Source organism: Sciurus carolinensis, chromosome 1, assembly GCF_902686445.1.
Source record: "Sciurus carolinensis chromosome 1, mSciCar1.2, whole genome shotgun sequence".
Taxonomy (NCBI): domain Eukaryota; kingdom Metazoa; phylum Chordata; class Mammalia; order Rodentia; family Sciuridae; genus Sciurus; species Sciurus carolinensis.
Window position 1 is genome coordinate 58,703,452 of NC_062213.1, and position 18,068 is coordinate 58,721,519.

The 18,068-nt window shown below is 32.9% G+C and overlaps 1 non-coding gene across 1 annotated transcript; it reads left to right on the plus strand.

Moving 5' to 3' along the window:
* The first annotated feature begins 7,522 nt into the window (after positions 1-7,522).
* Trnae-cuc (transfer RNA glutamic acid (anticodon CUC)) lies at positions 7,523-7,596 on the plus strand. The gene has a single exon. It is a non-coding gene; the product is annotated as a tRNA-Glu (tRNA).
* Positions 7,597-18,068: the final 10,472 nt, after the last annotated feature.

Below are 18,068 nucleotides of genomic sequence, written 5' to 3' on the forward strand. Positions count from 1 at the left end.
ATGCCTATAAGAATTCTTAAAAATATAAAAAATTTATTTTCATATTTTGTGCAGATAGCCTACAAATCTTACCTAACATTACTGTAACAATATTTAAAATAAACCAAAAGACTTCCCCTCCAGTTATTTCAACTGATGAAAGCATAAAAGCGGTGGCTAACAATAAGGACAAAATATAACCTAGTGGTGCTACCATTTTCTTACCAAAATTTGATATGAGCTTTCCAAGAAATTGCACATTATTCTTGTCTATGTATAATTTATATATTGGTTATTAATAAGAATTAATCCCTCTAAGCTTTTACTTATTGACTCCATTACTATATTGTAAATGTCATATTAGGTTAGTCCAAAATGGAAAAAAATTATATCAAATGTCCATTTAATGGAATACCACTCAGTGTAAAAGAAATAAACTACTGATAAAAACAACAACATGGATGAATCACAAAAATATTACTCCAAGTACAATAGCTTGATACAAAAGAGAATATACTTTAAACTTCCATTTATATGAAGTTCCAGTGCAGGAAAAACTCATCCCTAGTAAAAGATATCAATGGCTCTCTGGGGTCTGAGAGGGGAACTGGGAATTAACTATAAATTATTATAAGAAAAGGTTGTGGGGAGAGAGAGATGTTGAGTATTTTGACTGTGGTGTTTATTATTTATTATTCTGGTATATATATATATGTATACACACACACATATATATGCTATGCATACATTTGATAAAAATATATCAAACTCTATTCTTAAGTTTGGCACGACTGTTGCTACATAAACTATGCTTTAATAAAGATTTTAATTTTAGCAAAGGAAAGTGAATAAGGAAAGGAATAGGAATAGTTTTTCAGAGTTCAAAAAAGAAAAAGAATTATCATTCTGCTCCACACTGAACACTTTATAAATATGTATGGAATGGATTTATCACAAACAAATATGGAGAAATTAAGCAAAGTTACAACTGTTTCTTACATTTTGTAGAATGAAATAAGACATTGAGACTCCAGGAACCACAACATTCGTCAAAATTAAACACTCTTCATAGGCTATGGGCTAATAAACATTGTTTCAGAATCCAAATAATTCCAAATCTAATGATATTTCCACATATATCATTTGCATAAAAATCCAATTGGAGGTGATTAACATTCTGGATTACCCAAATACACTGGTATTGTATTAAAAAGAGTATTGTTAGAAATAATTCAATTCTGGGTCTTGGAAATCTTTCATCATAAAAATCTTATTTAAGAGTTAAATTGAAATTGTAAACCATTGGCTCAAATTGTGAATATTTAGACATAGAATGTTTTAAATATTTAATAGAATTGCTCACAAAAAGTTTAGAATGAACCTATCCTACTCTCCATGCAACGCTTGAACCCTTCCCATATCTAATTTAATTAACTAATAGAAATTGAAGAAAACAAAATTGTAGTCAGAGAGCATATAGTCTAAAAGAGAATAAATTGCATAAACACAAATACATATTGTTAATGACTTATTAAACATTCTGTACTCACAAAGTCACAAGTAGAAAATAACTTCATTCTTTATTCTTTTGCACTATGTGTTTCCATGAGTTTTCTTGACTTGTTTTTCTTAGAATTGGATGAAATTCTGGGAATTTTCACAGTTTCTTTACTTGTATTTAGATAGATAAAAGTCAGTAAGTATAGTCTAATTTTTACATAAGTTCTGAAGTAGCCCATAGAAACTGATTGTGACATTAGATGTTCATGAAGCAGAGATCTTACCCCATCACAAACTTTAAATAATTTCTAGGAGAAAAACAATCAAAAGTCACAATGAGGCCTGAAGGGTGAAGGCATCCTCCATGTCCTCCTTTTCTGCCTCTAACTTTCATCTCTAGAATAATTGCAAGTATCACAAACATACAGCAGGAAGAATTTAAATCATGAAATGTTGTCACCTCATACCCCAGAGGGTTGTGTAGTGTATGTGACAGTCTTCATGAAAGCATGCCTCATAAATCCATAGATTTCAGGTTTATTCATTATAAGCAAATGACACTGAGTTTTTTCTTGCCCCTGATGACATCTCAGTTACTATGGCATTTGGTCTTAGATAATTATTAGCCCTCTCATGACTTTATACATAGTAATGGTGGTTGGTTGTTAAAATGACCCATCCCAGGATAATAGTCAAAATCTCAAACTGTCCCTCATTGACTTGTTCCCTCATTTGGTGTGGTATTACATGAGGGTGAAAAGTGTGCAGAGAAAGTGGCGATTACTGAGTCGGCATCCTCTCTCTAAAATTATAGTGTGCAATCCTTCTAAGATACGGCCCAAAGAGAGAAGGACAAGGGAAATGGCCCCCTGTCCCCAGGTTTATGTGGCTGATTGGAACCATCAACATATATCATTGATCTGCTTTGGGATTCATATACTCAGAGATTACTTTAAACTGGAGTGTATAGTTTGTTGGTTTCCCAGAAATTAACTCATGGTTTATCTCCAATTGCAATTTCCATGATGCAGACAATGACTCTGCCGCTTCCAATAATTTAAACTTCACCTCTGCTCCCCTTGTGGTCTCTTCTGAGTTTTCCTGGTTATCTCACCCTTCCTGTTAGTGTTTGTGGGTAAAATCCATCTCAAGGATTTCCCAGTCTTTCCCATGGGTCTACTGGCCTCATAGGAATAACTTAATGCACCCATTCTTCAACTGTGAAGCTGCAGTTTGTTGCAAGGCAGTCATTCTTTGTCTTTGCTGCAGATCCTTCCCTTTAGAATCCTCTTCTCAGTTATCAGGCACTAGTTCTATACGTTAGGGATGCAAATAAACTTCAAAGTCTTCTCACTGGATACAGGAGGATATACATCCTGCCCCACTCCCCTGAAGGAGAACTCTCTCTAAAGAGATTCTATCAATCCTTCAATACTCATGCATTTGACTAGAAGTAGTCAACTATTAACATTACCAGAATTATTTTCCCAAATTATTAGGCTGTCCAACATGAGTGTGGATACGAGGGTCTTTGGCAAGCATTATATAGTTAGCTTCAGCTAATCATGACAAAGAACAGGTTCCAAACTAACACCTCTCTCTCTCTCTCTCTCTCTCTCTCTCTCTCTCTCTCTCTCTCTCTCTCTCTCTCTCTCTCACACACACACACACACACACACACACACACACAATCACTTTTAATATTTGGTTACACTATTAAGCAAGATAGATAGTAGTAAGTGCCACAACAGAAGAATAAATTAAAAGCAAGGGGAACATGAATAAAGGGAAAGAACTGTCTCTTTTTAAACACTTCCAACAGCCAAGGGCTACACAATGTGGAGTAGCTCCTCCCACAATTCAGACCCTTTAAGAGAATATGACTTTAATATTGGGCTAAAATATGTCTCCTTGGCTCTTGCTGTTCCTGGTTCTGTTTTTTAATTTTTTAATTTTTTATTTTTACAGACTGCATTTTGATTCATTGTATACAAATTGGGTACATCATTTCATTTCCATGGTTGTACACGATGTAGATTCACACCGTCATGTAATCATACATGTACATAGGGTAATGATGTCTGTCTCATTCCACCATCTTTCATACCCCTGCCCCTTCCCCCTCTCATTACCCTCTATGTAATCTAAAGTTCCCCCATTCTTCTCTTATCCCCCATCCCGCCACCACCATTATGTATCACCATCCACATATTAGGGAAAACTTTTGGCTTTTGGTTTTTTGGAATTGGCTTATTTCGTTTAGCATGATATTGTCCAATTCCATCCATTTATCTGCAAATGCCATAATATTATTCTTCTTTATGACTGAATAATATTCCTTTGTGTATATATACCACAGTTTTTTTATCCATTCATCTGTTGAAGGGCATCTAGGTTGATTCCACAATCTAGTTATTGTGAATTGAACTGCTATAAACATTGATGTGGCTGTGTTACTGTAGTGTGCTGATTTTAAGTCCTTTTTGTATAAACTGACAAGTGGGATAACTGGGTCATAAGGTGAGTCCATTCCAAGTCTTCTGGGGAATCTCCCCATTGCTTTCCAGAGTGACTGCACCAATTTGCAATTCCGCCAGTAATGTACAAGTGTGCCTTTTTCCCCACATCCACACCAACACCTGTTATTGCTTGTGTTCTTAATAATAGCCATTCCTGGTTCTGTTTTTGAAAAAACATACAAAACAAGTTTGTATATTTAACCATAAAATAGTTTTTCAAAACGTGCTGTATTTCTATGGAGTTACCTCTCTTCTTGAGCTTAGTACCACTTCCAGTACTTTCAGTCATTTCTCAAATGTCCAACTGTGACTCCCTCAACATCCTGAGTGTTCACCTCTAAAGTTGGCATGTTCTGTGTTGTCAATATTTCCTGAAGTAGTTCATCTGTATCTGGAAAAGCATTTAACCTGATAGAATTTATCTAAATACTGTATTTCTAAAAACACAACAAAAACTATACTTCTTCTTTTTGATAAAAACATCATATTCTTGTCTGAGTTCTTAGTTTAAAAAATATCTTGATACAACTTTTGAAATAAGAAGTTCAAGAGAGATTTACAACCTGACCTATCAATAGACATCATCTCTTAAATCCAATTATAACACCCCAGCACCAAATCTCATAATACTGTATAGTACTTCAGAAAGGAAAAATCAAAGTTATTTTAAATAATGATTTTTAACATAAAACCTAAATCAGAAATAAGATAGGAAATTGATATGAGACTGAAGAACAACAGATGTATCTGTTATATCAAGCCAAAAATATTAATTCAATATTAACTCTATGCAAGCTAAAATAGACAATGGAAGTATAAAACTCCTAAGATACTCCCTCAAAAAACTTACAGTATTTTTGAGAAGAAAGAATATATACATGAAGGACTGTGTATATAACATTTTATATTAACAATTTTACTAAGTGAAGGAAAGGAGATCTTCAGGGATTCAATGAAGATTCACTGTCAGAAAAATTGTAAGAAAAAAGTGGCACATTTGCTGAACTACAAAATAACTGAAATCAGATCAATGGAAAGGATGAGAGTTAGCATCCAGTGAAGCAAAACCTGTGCACAAAGGCCAAGAGCATTATGAGCAAGGCTTACTGGAGCATTACAAATAAATTGTGAAGAAGAGGAAGTAGTGTGAAATATGTGGAAAAAGTGGGATGGGGCTAGAGTATATGAGGTTTTAAATGATGAATGAAAACTTTGAACTCCAATCTACTGGACACAGTCACACGTTTTGATGCACAGAGTGGTATGCATGGAACCATATTTTAGGAGGAATGATCTACCTGAAGTATATAGAAGAGATGAGCAAAGAGAGGTTTCAGTTGGTCAGTTGGTTGGCAAATTAGAATTAACAGCCTATAAATGAAATAATCAAGGACTCAAGAAATGCTGAATCTGAGAAAACTCATAAAAATAGTAATCTGGTAACAGACTTAACGTGGAACAAAAGAGAACATCTAAAGAGATAGAAAGTTAATATTATTGTCATTGGTAATGATAGAGAATGGAAACTGAATGAAATGTTTGTTAATTTGAAGAGAGAGTAAAATATCCAATATATGTCTGCTAAGTGGTTTGTAATGTGGGAACAGAGATCAGTAGGACCAAAGTAGCGTGGACTTAGCTGAAAAGAAGCAACTGAAGCTCTACGAACCATAGTGCAACGATGAGGAAGGAAAATGAATAATAAGTAGTGCATTAGACCAAGCATGAGAAATAGGAAGTCAAGTCAATTAAGACAAAAAGGAAAACACCAGAAGAAATATATTATACTGGCCCCTTGCAAATCAGAGCATGAGCAGAGGAGGGCAGGGCCTACTAGATGGTACTCACCTGGACCAACCTAGAAATCAATGACTCTGTGACTACACTGAAAAAGGCATAATCAAAGAGATATGCAGTGAAATTTAATAATAGGGTCATGTGTGTCCCTAATGAGAGGTGGTGGTGGTGAAATTTTAACATTGCCAAATAGCAATGTGGTGCCACAGAATGGAGAAGAGGTAAACATTCCTGAAAGAATGCATTTGACAAAGCTAAAGACTTATATACATAAAGGAAGATCAGCTTCTGATGATGCATTTTTTCATTTTTATTGGTTTATATAAGTCATACATACCACTAGGATTCATTTTGACATAATTATAAATGCATGAAATATAATTTGCTATAATTCAGGGCCTGGTACTTCCCCTTACCCTCCCCCTGTTCCCTTTTCTTCATTGTATTGATCTTTCTGCAATTGACTTACATTTTTTTTTTAATTAGTGTCTTACGGACATACATAATTGTGAGATTCACTGTGCTATATTCATATAGATACACAAGAATGTTAGATCAGACTCATTCCACTGTTTTTCCCTTACCTGTCCCTCCTCTCTCCCCCTCAGTCCGCTTCTTCTACTCCTCCATTTATCTTTCTTTTATTTTGATGGAATCCCCCTCCCCATTTCTTTACTCACTCTTTTTTTTTTTTTTAGACTAGCCTTCACATACCTGAGAAAACAATTGACCTTTGATCTTCAACTTTTTGGATCTGGTTTATTTCACTTAGCGTGATAGTCTCCAGTTCCAGTCATTTACTGGAAAATTTCATTCTTCTTTATAGCTAAGTAATGCTCCTATATATATATATATATATAATTTTCTTTATCTATTCATCTGTCAAAGGACATGTAGGTTGGTTCCATAGTTTGGCTATTGTGTATTTTTTAACCAAATTATTATATCAGAGAAGAACTGCCAATTACTTCAAGTTTGTTTGTTAATTGGTTTAAAGTTTCTGTCATAATGCAATTTACACTTTGCATAAAGCTTCTGTGAACCACATCCAAGTCCTGGTCAAATAAATTCTGATGAATGAAGTAGAAATTAATTATAATTTGCACAAATAGAAGAATAGCATAACTTCAGTCGAGTTTTAATTGAATAACTATTTCAATATTTAGACAGTTATTAAAACCAGCATTTTAAATGAAGAAATACATCTGTTATGCTTTCAATTTTTTTGGAAAATTTAGTATACATCTTAATAAATAGGTGTCAGAATATATCAACTGTGGAATGGATATATGCCATCAAAAACCATCAAGGTAAAATCGAAGTGACATGTTTCCTAATTGTTTATGTAAGTACATAAAGTGTCGAATATTGCATAATGAAGGAATGAAAGTATTGCTTTTCCCTTTGTCTCTGTCAAGGGACAGTATAATAATCTTAAGGACTTGGAAAGTATAGACAGATGATCTGATACTTTTCTGTTTTACAATATTTGATTGGTCATAGGAAATCCTTACTGTAATTTTATTTCTTGCGACTATCTTATTATTTTTCTTCTGGACTTCAAAATATATCCATTTGGTTTGTTTAATCTCCTCAGTGTATTTGTGTACCAGGCCCTGAATTATAGCAAATTATATTCCATGCATTTATAAATATAAGATTTCCTTGTGCATCGTTCTTATTCAAGGCTAAGTTCTTTAAAGTTAATAAGAATATGGCCTTGGGGCTGGGGATATAGCTCAGTTGGTAGAGTGTTTGCCTCTCAAGCACAAGGCCCTGGGTTCAATCCCCAGTACCACAAAAAAAAAAAAAAAAAAAAAAAGAATATGGCCTTAATAAGTAATGATACTCAAAATTTTACCCAAAATGCATTTAAAATTAGGAGGTGAACTATGATTAAATACTGTTAACTAATACTGAAATAACAGGAATTCTAAGCATAATGAAATAATGACCAACCCCTGCCCAAGTTGATAAACAAGTTATTTAAGGAATTAATTTTCATAAAGCAGAACATCTAGACAATTCTATATGAATATTGATTTTAGAAAACATATATGCTTTGTGGAAAATTTATCTTCAACACATGAAAAATTAAACTTTCATGTATGTAGGAAAATGTATACTTACTGAGAATGAATGAATATTGATATTAGAGAATATACTTGTTTTGAAATGTTTACTTGGAACTGATAAAAATTTGTTTTACCTAGTAATACTGATAAAAATTTGTATTACCTAGTAATACTGATAAAAATTTGTATTACCTAGTAATATTGTTTTTCCTAATTTTTTCATTAATTCTTTAAAAGAAATTTTGGAAAAATTTCTCTTTGATTTGTACGTATTAAAAATGTTGCAGATGCCTTAATTCCTGAAATCATCTAATTAAAGTGAAAACCAAAGTGCAACTGAGAATACAACTGTGGACGTATCATGTAACTTGGACTCAGAATTCTGTTGACCTGAATTCTAGTCCTGACTCTATCTCTTTAACTTTCCTCTGCTTCAATTACATCATCTTTATGAGTTTAGAAAAAGTAGATGCTTTTCAAACTTCTTTTAGTAACATGACTTCTTTCAATGAAAATTCATATGGAAAAAATAATATATTTTCCATACCTATAAACAAATAACTCAGAGATAGAGTGTCTGTCCAATAATCAGACACCATGGGAGACAAATTGGAAATTACTGAAGCAGCTGGTACCTCTCAATACTTACATTTAGGAATCTCCAAACTTGTAATGTTTTATTAATCATAATAGCAATGTTCATTGACATCTGGGCTAAACATTTTACATACATTACTTCATTTGCTCATACAACAACATTAATTGGAAAATGAAGTCCAATTCATTAATTTACCCAACAGTCTACACAGCTAATAAGTGAGATCCTGAATTCAAACCCAAGACAATTTGATTCGAGAGCTTATATTTATTCTCACAGGAGTCACCATTTGTTATATATTTACTACATACTAGGCACTGAGCTTACTTAATACAATAACCATATGGGTTGGGTTTTATTATCCTCATTTTGTGACTAAGAAAATGAAGGTTTAGATAAATGAGGTAACTTCGTGGTCATATTTTCAAAGATATTTATGTCTCCCTTTTTCTGACATCAGTAATCTATTCCCCAGCAATTCTGAATTTTTCAATCCCCCCTATATTCTATTATTTTTATTTATAAAAAATTGATGTTGCTAAAATTTGGTTGTGTGCATATGTGTGTTTGAAAGTCAGGCACTGTGCTGTCCTGCAATGCTATAGTATTGGAAACGAATTGTTGTTTTCTTTCTGGAATACACAGATTCATCCCTTCATAACACTTATAGACAGCTCAAGCGTTTACAATATTCATTACTACTGCTCCTTCAGTCTATAATTAATTTCACTAAGAATAAAGTATGATCACATAAAACAGAAACTTTTAATATGGTCATTTTAAATTAGCTGATATTTACATTTATTCCACATCTTATATAAGTATTTCAAGAATAAGCCTCATCTTCAATATTCTAGATAGTGAAATAAACATTCAAGATCCATATATATGTAATCACTTGAATAAAAAAACTGAAACTTCAAGTTTAAACAATATGTAAATCATTTCAAAAGACTTTATCTTTAGAATTCAGAAATCAAAGAATGCTTTGGTTTAAATTTTTCCTGAGAGCTTCTTCTGTTTCTTACAGTTAGAATATAAGGAGAAAGTGGTTTTAAATAGATATTGAGTCTTATTTATTAAAAATTAAGTGCTGGATTTCATCCAGAAGAAACTGGTAATTGTGTTAAAATGTGGATGCTGAAATCTCTCCCTGAGCCGCCTCTTGAAGCTGACCAGGTCATGGTAGTAACTGCCAAAAATCCAAAATTGGCACTTGTTCTCAAGTCAGTGTATAGGGATTGGCCAGCTGGAAAATTGCCTGAGGAGTTCCAATAATTTGAAAATCATCAACATAAATTTTCTCCCTAAAAAGAATGCTTCTTCTGGGGAAACTGAACCACTATTCCAGAGGGCTGTTGACACATTTTAGGTATTTTACCAACAGCACATCCAGGAATTGGCCTGAATTTATGCCCACAAGTCCAAAACTGACGCCCACTTGGAAAGAATGGAAATGAGCACAACCCCATTTCCTAGGAAATAAAAGGTCTTCATTTAAAAAAAAAAAAATCCATAGTAATGTCTGATACATGGCTAAGGAGTTTTCTATCTGTTGAAGAATCTTCCCCCTGTGCTCCTTAAAATAGTTTTGATGGAAAAATCACAATGTTTTCTGGTATAACTGAGAGTAAAATTGAGGAATTCACTAATTTTTCCTAACTAAATTGGCATTAAATTTGCTAAAAAAGAAAAAGACTTTATTAAAAGTAATTTCATGTATGTTACCTGACCAAATTTCACCGTGCAGTGTATTAAAAACTGAATCGATAATGTTCTTAAAGGCCTACTGAGGATCATAAAGTTTCCGATCATTCATCTTGTGCAATGTCCTGTTTCTAAAATCAAGTTATAGAAGCTGTTCATGGAACAATCTTTTCAGGATGCTCTTTGATTGACTTACTCTCTCCTACTGGGAAACTCACAACACAAGGATAGGCATTGTTGTTTTCTTATTTGCACTGTGATCTTTCCAAACCCAGGACTCAAATTCACAAAATGGAAGGTAATCACAACATCTTCCAAAGTCTTCCCATCAAAAATGCAGCCAAGCCAAGTGATGACAAGCAGGCAAGGAAATACAAATCTTCTGAATACCATTTTTCATACCCTCTCAAACTAGGCTTTAAAGGACTGCTAGGAAATGGGTTTTATTTAATGTTTAGATATATATTTAATGAACCAGAAGTGCAGTTTTCTTCCATGCAGATAACATTGAAAGCATAATACTTACTTAAAAACTTGGCATTGGTGTGTTTAAAGTCTTTAAGAGCCTGGGAAAATACTACATCATACTAAGTCAGATAATAAAAAATCACAATAAAGGGAGAATGATTTACAATAATACAGTAATTACACAGAAATCTTGACAATTGATCAAATATCTGAGTGATCAGGAAGTAAGAAATATCGGTCTGAGGGGGAAACGGGTAGAGTGACTTAACTGTCTGTATAGAAGCACAAAGTATGTGAAGGAAGTCACCCAGAAAGAGAACACAAAGAGCACTGGAGAGGAATAAGGCAAAATAGTCAGAGACTGGGTGGGGTGGGATGATCAGAAAACAGAAGTCGTAACATTTATAACTGTGGCTAATTTTAAGTGCTTCCTCTATAATAAAGGCTTAATTCCTTTAAAATATCTAGTTCCTTTTTGTAAAACAATGAAAAATTAAACTATTATTCCAATCACTGACCAAACACAAAATTTGGAAACTCTTTGTATTTGAATTTAGAGTTATTTGGGCTATCCCAGTCATTCTATTTTCTTTTGTTTTGGAGAAAAGCAGAAGAAATGTACATACGTATTTCTTTAGCAAACATTTTCTGGGCATTCTTTGCAAGACTCTCCCTTCTCATCTCTCAGGGCTCAGCTCAAGCATTGCCTTCTTCAAGGGGACCATGCCCATCCAGCTAATCTGGTCAGCCCCTGACAGGTTCCAATCTCTTTCTAACTCATTATAGCATCTCGGTTTATTGTTAGTATCTATCACTATCTGAAAATACCCTCTTAACTTGTGTATTTATTTATTTTGGTCACATACCCATCATCCATTGCCCAACCAGAGTGTAAGCTCTTCAAAAGCAGAAATTTTATCACCAGTGTCACATCCTCAGTGCTTTTAACAGTGTCTGAGTGTTGTAGATGCTCAATTTACATTGAGGAAAGAATAAAAATGCACTATATTTTGCATATTATATGCTAAATGTTAGTTTTGAGTACAGAATTGCAAAGATTCTCTAAAAATATACCATGAAATGACTATATTTAGAAAATATATTTAGGGACTAGGGATGTAACTCAGTGGTAGAGAACTTGCCAATCATGCACAGGCCCTGGGTTCAATCTCCAGCCTTGCAGAAAAAAAAGAAGAAAAATATATACACAAATATGTATATATGTGTATATGTTTAGGAAACATCCTCCTTTAATTTTCCAAGCTCATAGTTCATACAATATGAAATCAGTTTTCAGACAGTAATACTCGTTGAAAGACATCCTTGTTCTCAAGATGTCTTCAGTACCATACATTTGCCAGATTGAGCTCCATCTGTCTTCTTCATTCTATGTTCCAGATGTAGGAACAAGCACCAAGCCCACAGAAACTTTCAATGAAGTCATGATTCATAAACTACATGAAGCACTGCTTCCACCCATTTAGCTCCTAAAAGTAGGCCAGCTGTGCACAAATGCTAAGGCCTGTTTCCACACACCATTAAGCTAAAAACAACTTGTTTCTGTTTGTAAGGTTAATGATAGTCAGTCTAGTAGGGAAAATTGTATTTGAATTTTGAAATGCATTAGTATGTTCTAGTGAACTGCATTGTTAATTCTTCTGTAAGACAAATAGAGTGATGCACATTGTATATATGAGAATTGCTTTGTATTGATGACAATAAAAATATTGCCATATTGTTCTATTTTGTCAAAATACATTTCACTGTCTTCCAGTGTTTAGAACTGTATTTCATTTCTTATCGCCACAGTTAACTCAGACTCTATCTGAGATCTGGTTTGGGTGTAATGCATAATGCTTATGGGACAATACGGCTAAATGGCAATTCTAATAAATGAAGGTGGAGCCACAAGTTGTCAGAAGCCTAAATTCCTGAAGGATCACAAGTGACATCTCCAACTAGATCTACTTCCTTTGGACTGTGACTTAGATGAGACATACACTACAGACACGATGTGTGTGTGTATATACATTAAATGAAGCCGGTGCGGTTTCAGAGATATTCTAAATGTCTGTTACCTAACTACTATTTTCTATTTTGATATTATTTATGCAAGAAATTTGAAAAATACCAAACACATCACTTATTCTCACATATTGATCATTGTAGAAAAACTTTAGAATTATTATAATGGAATTTTAATTTGGGTGTCAAAATATGTTAATCAAAAGTATTTTATTGAATTTATAACACTGTATATTATTATTTATAATAATGTATGTATATATATCCACTTGTTCAAATCTCATTCTTTATTAAGTAGCTGTTTGTTTCTTAGATTTATCTTAGGTTTTAAGGGGTTTTATTTTATTTTATTTTATTTTTTGAAATTGTAATGGGTACACTTTTTTATATCATTCTTTCTTATGGTTTTATCATTACCATCTTGTGTATTTTGTGACCTGTTACATTAGTGAATAATATTATTCTTTCTAGTAGTATTTTTCTCATTCATTCTCTTGAGATTTTTTAATATACAGTCATGTCATCTGTAAGTAATGATAGTATTGCCTTTTCTAATATCTAAAAACAATATCATACTCCTTTGGCTAATTTCTTTGTCTGTAACATTTCCAGGAAATTATTAAATAATACTGAGGAAACTGGGCACACCTGCCTTATTTCTGGATTCAGTGAGGATTCTTGGAATGTTTTATCTTCAAAAACAATGTTTACAAATGGTTTGGGGTATGCATATAATTTTTAAAGAAATATCATTCTCTACTTTACAGAGAATTTTTCTTCTTTGACCTATAGTCAATTGTACCAGGAGATTTCACATTGTGAAATATCCTGAAATAAACCCCACTTGGTCATGGCATATTATTCTTTTAGTGTAGTGCTGGATTTCATTTTCAGGATTTTATATATGAGTTTGCATTAATATTCATAAGTTAGATGGTTTATCATTTTCTTTTTTGTGGTGTCTTTCTCAGATTTTGGACTCAATGTTTATCTTTCTTTTTAGAATTGGAATGTTTCCTTTATTTTCTATGACTGTAAAAACTTAAATTGCATAGAAATTACCTGCTCTTTGAAGAGTTGAAAGCATTCATCCATGAAATTCTGTCTATTTACCGACAGGCCCAAATTTAACTACACAATGAACTCTTTCCCTGATCTTTGTTTTATTTAGTGTATCTGTGTCTCTTGAATTAATGTTGGTTCTTTTCAATTTCTTAGAGAACTTAGAGACTTACACCTGATTTTTTTATTTGTTTGTTTTCCTTGTTCCTGAATTTTTAAGTTAGCTACACTTTGTGTAAAAGTGGTGCTAATGGTGGAAATTCAATATTTTAAAAAGTATTACATATAGAAGTAATTCTCAAGAATGTTTATCACAGATGTTAATAGGATAACAAAAAAAAAAAAAAGAAGAAGAAGAAGAAGTTGAAGACCCATAGTCCTTACCATTGGGAAATGCTTTAAAACAAATATTAAAGACTTTTTTTCTATAGTGTTTCCCAGGGTCCTTACATCCTGGTGCCATTTTAACCCTTTAAAGGGAGCTCAGGGTATATTACATTTTCTATTCTTGGCTGTATAATCCTCTCCACTTTTATTAAGGAGAATCTCAAGGGATGTGTGTCTTTTTGTACACACTGAGGAAAAAGTCAAAAGAAATTTGAAGAGCAAGGTTATTATGGCAGAAATATTCTCAGGATTGATGAGACTAGGACATTCTGAGAAAAAACCCTTCTAGGAAACCCATCAAATGCAATAAAAATATATAAACTTCAAAGACTCAGAAAGACACTTTTTTATTTGATTTGAGCATTTTTCACTTTCATACCTGTTTGCAAATCACTCTGAAAAATCCAAGAAAACTTAAATATTACATGAAATTATGGAGCTAGGACCACTGGAAATTTTGAACATTAAAATGTGTTAAACTTTAGCTTAAGTAACCAGGGACTTTGTGAATTTTTTTATATTGCCAAAAGAACTGCTTATTTAAGTAGAAGGTGTATTACAAATATTGATCACCAAATCAAACTCACTGCCTTCCACAGTATTTTGCCATTTCCAACTTAGAAATGGAGAAGTGTCATATTCTTTGAAAGTTTTTGTTAAACTCTTTAGATATTTGATCTTTTAGAAACTCACCTATAATGTCACCTGAAAATGTTTCAAATATCTAAAGAAAAGTAAGTGCTAATGTGTGACTTCATCTTGTCAATAACAAATGTGCATTTAGGCAGAACATGCTCAGAAATTGATATTTTTCTCATTTTTTGAAACCCATTAAAGGAAACAGAAGATAGGCCCAAGTTAAAAGCTATGCTCCAGTAACTCAAAATGAGTGAGTAAAGTCTTCCTGTATTTAAAAATTTCTATACTTTTCTTGGGAAATTATTACCACCTCAGGCCTAGTTAAGAACATAAATAAAAATTTGAACTTATTGCCTATAATTGCTTGAGGAAATTCAGAAAAAAAATGAGTACAACTCTTCAAGATAATCTGCCTCACATATATTGACTTTTTTTACCAATTTATTGAAAGATGTAACTAAGCAAAACAATAAGATGCTACTCGATGTCAACAGAAAAATCAGAGTTTAGTAGTGATGTGCTAGAACTAGCTTGTGAAGTTTCCCAGAGTCAGCTATGCTTCTCTTCCTAAACTTCCATTCAAAAGCCTTGCATTAGTGCCCTGAAATGGACTGTGGTAGGACATTTATACCACAGGAATCACCAAACATGCAAATCAAATTGTTTTCCCCAGAGAGCTGTTTATTAAAGATTCATTATAAGTGCTAACATAATGCTTCTAAATTACTAAGAGCATAACATTAATATCAATATCAGTTTTGCTCTATGTATCATGTGAATTACATCATAAACCATATACTCATTCATTCTAAAAGTCTCCAAAAGTACATGTATTGCACATGAAATACATTTTACTATTTTAACATATGGCAAATTCTACAACTAATATCTCAATTGTGATAACTTTCTTCATAGATCTATTTTATTACTACATGTATAATTTTGAAAAACAACACAATATTTGGTATAATTAGTCATTCCTGATGGGAAAAATCAAATTTATAAAATTTGAGAACATTCACGAATAGTTTCATATGTGTTTTTCCATTTGATATGATATATACTTTTTCTAGATGATAACCAATTTATATATATCAATATTTTTTCCTATATGTCTAAATATCTGTATCATAGACTTCATATTTAATTTTCTACCATAATACCTTTAATATATTTGATTCTATATATTCAACTAGGACTTTTTAGGAGACATGGGTAATTATTGATCAAGAAAATTATTTAAAGTTTATTGAATTTAATATTGTCTTTATTTAAGATATTCAAATTTCTGTTCATTGTTTTCAGTCTTAAATCTCCAAACAATAAAAGCTGCCTTCTTGGTGGTAGAATGCTCTTTTTTATATGAAAATTTTTTTCATATGAAATAGGAATCTTAATCATTTTTTTATAGCATATTGGAAAATTTCAATAATCTGATGCATCTATAAGCATTAAAAGGTATCAGATTAACACGGTTAGTACTTTTGTTCTTACATTTAGCTGTCTGCTACCCCATAGGTGGTGGGAAAGGTGGAAGAAGGATAAAAGTTGCTGCCTTACCATTGGAAAAATAAAAGTTTTATTTTTTCCAGGGACACAATATTTCTTCCTATTTAATTTATTTAATAAGTTCGTCATTAAATATCTATTAATTGACTACTGTATGTTAGGCACTACACTGATTCTATAGAAATGGATCAGCCATGGAAGAGGGATAAATGTAATAAATGGAACCAAGTGTAACATGTGCCTTGATGTAATGTTATAGAACACTATGGGATACCAATGAGTGAGTAATACATCTAATCTAGGGGCATGATCACGAGTGTTTCATAGACGCTTTTCCCAAAAAGACTTTAAATATATCTTTATATGAAAGGCATTTCAAGTACAGAGTGACACAAGAAGAAGAATAAAAGCCCAGAACAGCGGGGTACATTCAGGGAACTTCTAGATCCTGTAGTTCTATTGGGAGTGTGGAGTTTGGGGAGAATGGAACGAGATTGAAGGTCACAACTTACAGACTGAAACAGATAACAGAACAAGAAAATTGGGAATATTGACAAGGTCTACTTTGAGAGAAAATAAGCCTAAACAACAGGGGGTGAGAAGGGAGGCTGACAGGAAGAAAGAACAGATTTCTAGGCACTGAGCAGTCAGTGTGTGAGTTGGGAAGCTAAGAGACTGTGCTAAGAGTGAGTTAATCTTCCAAAGGAAGAGGAAATCCAAGTTCTTCTCAATGAAGAGAATTTTGATGGAGATAACCATGATGAAATAGTAGTGAAGATAACAGAAAATAAGAAGCTCAAGGAGGTGAGAGGCTAAGATTAGAATATTCCAATTAGGAACTGGGGTAAAAAGGGAAATGGCAAGGTATAGTATGCCTATGCTCTTGTTGATCTTTAAAACATTGTAGACTATTGAATCACCAAATTACTTACCTTTCTCCAGAAACTACTGAATAAAAATGGTGCTGGAAGATGACTTACTTTACAAATATTTTGACTTGTCACTTATGGCAAACTGTCACATCGTGTGTGTGTGTGTGTGTGTGTGTGTGTGTATGTGTAAATGTTAGAAAGTAGGTGGCATGCTCCAGCACGAGTTATACATAGTGTGAATAAAAGAAAGCAGCTTGGGGTTTTCATGCCAGCAAATGTGGTTGTTTGCTATTTTCCAGGCCATGTTTAGATCCTATCACTTTCACCAGTTTCCAAAGATGAAACTGAGATGTAGTGAGGTTAAGTGAGAATCAGACCTGGACTAAAGCCCATCCTATCTGACAAAGGCTCCACTCCAAATATCATACCAGGCTAATTACTTAAGTGTTTACCTAGGAATAACACTTGCCTCATAAAGATAGAATTAAAGATTTGCAGGAAGGATTAGAAGTGGTTAAGCACTGTTAACTCCTTTCGCCTCCAAGCCAGATGTTTGTTTATGCATGTGTATGTGTACATATGTAAGTAGACATTCATGTGCTAATTCATTCTAGAAAGAACTTTATAAGTGTCAATGATTAAGGAATACATTGAACTACAAAGACCGAATCTAATTATGCAAAGACACAAAAATAATTATATTCAAGAGAATCAACTTTCAAAAGTCTTTTGTTTACTTAAAAAACTTACACCATATACATGTAGCAAAGTTCTAAGCAAATTACTCGTTACTTCATCCACTCATTAACATTCATTACAATATAACAAGCATTAAGACAAATGAGGAATCAAATAAATATGCACATTAAGAGGCACCTGAATTGTTCTTAAATAAAAGTTTTCTTCACTGTTGATGTGTCATGTTACAGTT